This window comes from Sciurus vulgaris (genome assembly GCF_902686455.1).
Source record: "Sciurus vulgaris genome assembly, chromosome: 13".
In the NCBI taxonomy this organism is placed as follows: Eukaryota; Metazoa; Chordata; class Mammalia; order Rodentia; family Sciuridae; genus Sciurus; species Sciurus vulgaris.
Genome location: NC_136474.1, coordinates 39,204,242 through 39,212,676, shown reverse-complemented (window position 1 = coordinate 39,212,676; position 8,435 = coordinate 39,204,242).

The following is an 8,435-nucleotide window of genomic DNA, read 5'->3' as shown; positions in this document are numbered from 1 at the left end:
AATGCGTTGGATTTATGGGCATTGATCTTGTAACCTGCTACTTTACTGAATTCACTTATGAGTTCTAAGAGTTTTCTGGTGGAATTTCCAGGTTCCTCTAAATATATAATCATGTCATCAGCGAACAGGGATAGTTTGAGTTCTTCTTTTCCAATTCGTATCCCTTTAATTTCTTTGGTTTGTCTAATTGCTCTGGCCAGAGTCTCAAGAACGATGTTGAATAGAAGTGGTCAAAGAGGGCATCCCTGCCTTGTTCCAGTTTTTAGGGGGAATGCTTTCAGTTTTTCACCATTTAGAATGATATTAGCCATGGGCTTCGCATAAATGGCCTTTACAATGTTAAGGAATGTTCCCACTATCCCTATTTTCTCTAGTGTTTTGAGCATGAAGGGGTGCTGTATTTTATCAAATGCTTTTTCTGCATCTATTGAAATAATCATGTGATTCTTGACTTTAAGTCTATTAATATGGTGAATTACGTTTATTGATTTCCTGATGTTGAACCAACCTTCCATACCTGGGATGAAGCCCACTTGATCATGGTGCACTATCTTTTTAATATGTTTTTGTATGCGATTTGCTAAAATTTTGTTGAGAATTTTTGCGTCGATGTTCATTAAGGATATTGGTCTGAAATTTTCTTTCCTTGATGAGTCTCTGTCTGGTTTAGGTATCAGTGTGATATTGGCTTCATAGAATGAGTTTGGGAGAGTTCCCTCCTCTTCTATTTTATGGAATACTTTGAGAAGTATTGGAATGAGCTCTTCTTTAAAGGTTTTGTAGAACTCGGCTGAGAACCCATCTGGTCCCGGACTTTTCTTTGTTGGTAGGCTTTTGATGACTTCTTCTAGTTCAGTACTTGAAATTGGTCTATTTAAATTGTTTATGTCCTCCTTGTTCAGTTTAGGCAATTCATATGTCTCTAGAAACCTGTTGATGTCTTCGAAATTTTCTATTTTGTTGGACTATAGATTTTCAAAATAGCTTCTAATTATGTTTTGTATTTCAATCGTGTCTGTTGTGATATTTCCTTGTTCATCCCGAATTTTAGTGCTTTGGGTTTTCTCTCGTCTTCTCTTCGTTAGTGTGGCTAAAGGTTTATCAATTTTGTTTATTTTTTCGAAGAACCAAGTATTTATTTTGTCAATTTTTGTATTGTTTCTTTTGTTTCAATTTCATTGATTTCAGCTCTGAGTTTACCTATTTCCTCACTTCTACTAGTTTTGGTGCTGTTCTGTTCTTTTTCTAGGGCTTTGAGCTGTAGTGTTAGGTCGTTTATTTGTTGTGTTTTACTTCTTTTATTAAATGAGCTCCCTGAAATAAATTTTCCTCTAAGTACTGCTTTCATAGTGTCCCAGAGATTTTGATATGATGTTTCTTTGTTCTCATTTACCTCTAAGAATTTTTTAATTTCCTTCCTAATATCTTCTGTTATCCATTCATCATATAATAGCATATTGTTTAATCTCCAGATGTTGGAATAGTTTCTGTGTTTTACTCTTTCATTTATTTCTAACTTCAATCCATTATGATCTGATAGAATACATGCTAGTGTCTCTATCTTCTTGTATTTGCTAACATTAGCTTTGTGGCATAATATATGGTCTATTTTAGAGAAGGATCCATGTGCTGCTGAGAAGAAAGTGTATTCGCTCTTGGTTGGATGTTATATTCTATAAATGTCCTTTAAGTCTAAATTATTGATTGTGTTATTGAGATCTATGGTTCCTTTGTTCAATTTTTGTCTGGAAGATCTGTCCAGTGGTGAGAGAGGCGTGTTAAAATCACCTAGTATTATTGTGTTATGGTCTATTTGGTTTCTGAAATTGAGAAGGTTTTGTTTGACATATATGGATGAGCCACTGTTTGGGGCATAGATGTTTATGATTGTTATATCTTGCTGATTTATGCTTCCCTTAAGCAGTATGAAATGACCTTCTTTATCCCTTCTGACTAACTTTGGCTTGAAGTCCACATTATCGGAAATGAGGATGGATACTCCAGCTTTTTGCTGAGTCCATGTGCATGGTATGTTTTTCCCCATCCTTTCACCTTTAGTCTATGGGTATCTTTTTCTATGAGGTGAGTCTCTTGCAGGCAACATATTGTTGGATCTTTCTTTTTAATCCAATCTGCCAGTCTATGTCTTTTGATTGATGAATTCAGGCCATTAACATTCAGGGTTATTATAGAGATATGATTTGGTTTCCCGCTCATTTGGTTCATTTTTTAAATTTTATTTATTTATTTGTTTGACACAACTTGTTTCCTCCTTTATTTGACAATTCCTTTAGGATAATTCTTCCCTTTGCTGATTTGCTTCTTTGTTTTTCATCTCTTCCTTATGGAATATTTTGCTGAGAATGTTCTGTAATGCTGGCTTTCTTTTTGTAAATTCTTTTAGCTTTTGTTTATCATGGAAGGATTTTATTTCATCGTCAAATTTGAAGGTAAGTTTTGCTGGGTATAAGATTCTTGGTTGGCATCCATTTTCTTTCAGGGCTTGAAAAATGTTGTTCCAGGCCCTTCTAGCTTTTAGGGTCTGGATTGAAAAATCTGCTGATATCCATATTGGTTTCCCCCTGAATGTAATTTGGTTCTTTTCCCTCGTAGCCTTTAAAATTCTGTCTTTATTTTATATGTTAGATATTTTCATTATAATGTGCCTTGGTGTGGGTCTGTTGTAATTTTGTGCATTTGGAGTCCTATAAGCCTCTTGAACTTGATTTTCCATTTCATTCTTCAGATTTGGGAAATTTTCTGATATTATTTCATTGAATAAATTGTTCATTCCTTTGGCTTGTTTCTCTAGGCCTTCCTCCATCCCAATAATTCTTAAATTTGGCCTTTTCATGATATCCCATAGTTCTTGTAGATTCTGTTCATGATTTCTTAGAACATCTTCTCTGTTTGTTCAACTTTGTTTTCAAGGTTAAATATTTTGTCTTCAATGTCTGAGGTTCTGTCTTCCAGGTGTTCTATCCTATTGGATATGCTTTCTATGGAGTTCTTAATTTGGTGTATTGTTTCCTTCATGTCAAAGATTTCTGTTTGGTTTTTTTTCAATATCTCTAACTCTTTATTGAAATGATCTTTTGCTTCCTGTATTTGCTCTTTTAATTGTCGATTGGTGCGATCATTCAATGCTTGCATTTGCTCTTTCATCTCATCATTCAGTGCGTGCATTTGCTCTTTCATCTCATCATTTGCTTCTCTGATCATTTTAATTATGTACATTCTGAACTCCTTTTCTGTCATTTCTTCTGCCATGCTGTCATTGGATTTTATTGATGTAACATCTAGATTTGTTTGCAGCATTTTCTTTCCTTGTTTTCTCACATTGTTCAGGTATCAGAGGACCGCTGAGATATTGCAGATTTCCTCTATTGACTTACAATGTCCCTGAAGATTTCTATATATATCCCCTCTTAGCCTTCAGTAGGCTGAAGTCTTGGAGGAAGTTGATAATGCGGTGCTCCACAAGGAAGCTGCCTCTCTAGGAGTGGTGGCCTTCAGGTGGGGTATAATCCCTGCTAGTGGGCAGAGGTGCCTCCACTTGTTGACCAATGGTCATCCAAAGGGGACCTAGGCTGTGGGCTGAGGCAAGGCCTGTTTGGGCCTGAGTCTCTGGTTTTACCCTCCTTGTGGGGAAACCTCACCCGGCAGTGAAGACTCACCCGGTGGGGAGGTCTGGCTCGTCAGTTCCCTCCTAGAGGTTCCCCTCAATTTACAGCTACCGCCTGGGCTGGGCTGCCTTCCTCTGCAAAGTTCCCAGGGGCCCGGCCCTACCTCCTGGGCCTGGGAGTCTCACCCTTCGCAGATGAATCTCCTTAGGCTGCCCCTCCTCAGAGAATCTGCCCGCAGGCCTGGAACCTTCACTCCACCCCTAAGCGTGTCTCTGTGCGGCTCTTCCACCAAGAAGCCTCCTAGATCCTGGGACCCTGCTCTGCACCTAATCACCTGGCTATGCGGCCCCTCCTCTGAGCAGCCACCTGGGGCCCCGTACAATCACTCTGAGTCCCAGAGACCTGCCACACGCCTCTTCCTCCAGACAGCCGCCCAGTATTCCGGTGCGGTCACTAGGAGTCCAAGAAACTCACTGTGTGCCTCCGCCTCCCACCAACCACCTGTAGCCCTGGGCAATCAATCACTCCGAGTCGAAGTGACCCTCCCCGTTCCTCCTCCTTCTCCAGATAACCCCCCGGGTGTTCAGGAGCGGTCGCTCTGAGTGGCTCTGAATCCACGTGACCCGCTGCACGAGTCCTCTGGGCAACTGCCCGGAGCTCTGGTGCGGCCACTGAAGACCAAGCGACCCACCACGCTTCTCCTCCAGGCAGCCCCCCTGTGTTCAGGCACTGTCACTTTAAGTCCAAACAACTCACCACTCGCCTTCTCCTCTGAGCAGCCGCCTGGAGCGCTAATGCAGTCACTGTGAGTCCAAACGACCCGCCGCGCTCCTCCTCCTCCTCCTCCTAGTCCTCCGGGCAGGCCCCGGGGTTCAGAAGTGGTCTGAGTCCAAACAGCTCGCCACGCAGCCCCTCCTCTGGCAACCGCCTGTAGCTCTGGTGCAGTCTTTCCGAATCCAAGCGGCCACGCTCCTCCTCCTCCTCCTCAGGGCAGGCCCCAGTGTTCTGAGTCACACAGCTCTCCTCGCCACTCCTCCCCTGGGCAGCCACCGGAGCCCCAGTGGTTGCTCCGAGTCCCAGCGCTGTGCCGAGCGGCCTCCTTTACGGTGCTCCCAGTTGTCCGAGTTCACTGCTACAGCGGGGGGAGGGGTGTCTCGCAGGCAGCTCTACTTCACAAAGTTCCCTGCGTTCCGGGACCACCGTCCCATCCAGGACACCTTCCCAATGGGTGAGAGTCACCCGGCTGCTTTGAGTTGGTCCCAAGTGTCTCAATATCTCCTCTTTTGAATCCTGAGTCCTGGAGCAACATGAAATGCAGCCACCCTCTAGGCCACCATCTTGAAACGAGCTTAATTTTTATTTTGAGATGGGGTCTTCCTAAGTTCTTTAAGGCCTCACTAAGTTGCTAAGGCTGGCCTCAATTTTGCAATCCTCCTGCCTCTATCTCCCAAGTCACTGGGGTTTACAGGTGTACACTACCGTGTCTGGCATCAGTATTATTTTTAAAACTCCAAAGGCTCCAATTTATAGCCAGGGTTGAGAATGACTCCCTCTATCTTCACATTCTCCAAAGATATTTAAATATTTGCAGATTTCTCCCATCTTAAGTAACTCTGCCTCCCTATTATCAAAAAGACAAAAAAAAAAAATTATGACGAGGATGTGGAGAAAGGAGAACTCTCTTACACTGCTGGTGGGAATGCTTCCATTATAAGAAACACTATGGAGATTCACCAAATAAATAAAAACAGATCTACCTTGTAATCCAGCTGTCCCACTTCCAGGAATAAATACAAAGGAAGGGAAATCAGTATGCTGAGGAAACAATTGCTTATCCATGTTTACTAGATATGGAAATGACTGAAGTGCCCTCAATGGCTGCGTGGACAAAGAACATGTGATACGGGTGTATGATGAAACAGTATTCAGCTGTAAAAAATAATGAAATGCTGTCATTTGTGACAACATGGGTGATCCTAGAGGACATTATGGTAAGTGAAATAAGCTGAACACAGAATGACAAATATCACATCTTCTCACTCACTTAGATACTAAAAACGTTGATCAGATGCAAGTAGAGAGGAGAAGGAAAATAGAAGGTGGATAATGAGTGCTGAAACGCAGCTGGATGGGAGGAAAGCCCATAGTGCTCTATGGCACAGGAGGGTTAATACAGATCACAATAATTTACTATATATCAAGACAGCTAGAAGCAAGGAGATTTTGAAAGCTGTCAGGTACATGTACTCACAAAGAACAAAAGTTTGAGGTGATGGATGTGATAATTACCCTGATTTGATCACTGCACTTAGCAAACATATATCAAAATATCACACTCTGAGAAATGTGTAAAATTATTACGTGTCAATTAAAACACACACACACACACACACACACACACGGCCTCCCTCAATTCCATGTCCTCCTGTGAGTACATTCATCTCTCTCTCACTTCTCTCAGATGAAACTTCTCAAAAGACCCGTCTAGAGGCAGAGAACAAGAGGACTGCACCTTAGCAAGGCCCTAAGCAACTTAGCGAGAACCTGTCTCAGAATAAATAAAAAGGGCTTGGAATTCAGCTCATTGGTAAAAAGCCTCTGGGCTCAATCCTCATTCCAATGCAAAACAAAACCTGAAGTCCCGCCTCTCCTCTTCCCCACCTGCACCTCCCTCCCCACCCTGTAAAACCAAGCCTGGCCCAGCTGTTCTGCAGGAAGTGCTTTCAGCAGCTGTGAGGGTCCTCTCTTCACCCAGCACACGCCCTGGTCCTGATGCCCTTGACTTCTCAGCAGCACATTCCTTTCCATTCATTGTGTCCAAGTAGGTTTTTCCTCCTGGATGGTTTGGCCTTTTGACCTGCACATATACGTGCCTTTTATCAGGAAGGTTTGCTTCTGTTCTCTCTTTGAAGGATTTTGGTTCCCATTCTTCATTCTCTTCCTTTTGAAAAACAAGTCAAGATGTGATGGTAACGCTTTGTTTTTCCTACATATCAACTTCAGAGAAATCCTTCTTCTCACATTTTCACTTTGTTTTGTGGAACTTTCTCAAGTCTGTTTATTCCTGCATTTTCATTTGTATTTATCAAATTTGGGGGCTTCTAATATGATTTTCATCTTTCCATGGTTCTGTTTTTTTCTTTCTTCATGGGGATGAATCAGCTCCCTTGCCATCACCTTTATTTTCTCTTTTCTTTCATCATATGTGACTTTTCTTGAAACCCTCTTTTTACAAAGTCCAGTTATCATTATTCTGTAAAGGCCTTGAAGAACTAGGAGTCTGAATTTTTCTTGTGTGTGAGATAGTTGGCTTTGGATCTCTGTTCCTTCCTTCCTTGAATTCGTGCTCCTTGTGCCCAGGCCTGCAACAGGCAGACCTTCACCCTGCCAACAGGACACCGCTGGCCCCTGCCCATGATCAGTACAGGAAGAGGAAGTAGCAGCATTGGCCCATCACTATCTGCACCTCTGTCAAGCCCTGTACCCTGGGAGGATTTCACAATCAGGTCTTTGGGGTGAACCTCCTTCAACCTAAGCAGCCCCTTATGTCACCACTCTGTGGTGATGTTCCGACCACCACCTTGCTGATCTTCCCACTCTACTCTGCCCACATTTAGGAGCCTGTACCAGACACGCAGGTGGTACATGGCCACCATGGTGGTGAGGTGGACACACAGGCACTGAGGTGCTGACTCCAGGGATCTTGGTTCTCTCAGACCCTGATGGGCACGGGCTCTCTGGCTGTTGAGTTCACAGTCTGCCCTCCTGCACATGGTGGCTCTTCTCTTCCGCCTGCTCCCTGGCTGTGCCTTCTTATTATCTTAGAGAAGCCATTTAATTTCTAGAGGCCTAACTACTTGAGACAACTACATCCTGCCAGAATTTGAGGTCTGTGTAAGTTCACAGCATCCTCTCTCATTTGGTCCACATCTCACTGTATTTGGCAGATATTCTTTATAACTTGTGGTCTGAGGTTGTGGCTATTTAATGGAAGACAGTGATTTCTTCTTTTTTTTTTTTTTACTCTTTTTCTTCCTTTTGTGGACTTCTATGAAGAACTCTGGAGTAAAAAAGGGGGCTTTATACAACCATCTTTAACTAGGTCTCTGTTTAATTTTTAAATAGTTTGAAGCAGGGGCTGGGGATATAGCTCAGTTGGTAACATGCTTGCCTTACAAGCACAGGGCCCTGGGTTTGATCCCCAGCACCAAAAAAAAAAAGTAGTTTGAAGCAAAGCCAATAAACATTTTTCTTCTTTTAGAAAAGCCAACCAAATACAAATTATTCCAAAAATCTTATTAAGTTAATTAAAACATAGAAAAAATGCTTAATGGGCAATTTACTACTCTAAATATTTATAAAGAAAAGTATCACTTCTAAAAGACAAAATTAGTATTTTTGAAAAATTTCACTATTACCTTAGATACAAATCATAGTTACTTTGCTTTACTGATTAATAACCATGAGGAAGTGCCCCGACCATTTCAGAGGCTATGGATTATAATATTTGTTGAACTTGTGAACTTCATTTTTTTAAAAAAAAGGAATTCTTGAAAAATATGCTTGGAAAATTATGACTCTTTACAATGCTAGGGATTCTCATTTAATTTAATCCAGAATAAAATCAGGCTGAGTACTTCGTGGAGGGAGGGTCTTTCCCAAGAAATTATACTTAAAATTTAACACTAAGGCCAGGTATGGTACCATACACTTGGAATCCCAGTTACTGGGGAGGCTAAAGCAGACGGATCCCAAGTTCAAGGTCAGCTCTGGGCAACTTAACATGACCCTGTCTCAAAATAAAAAATA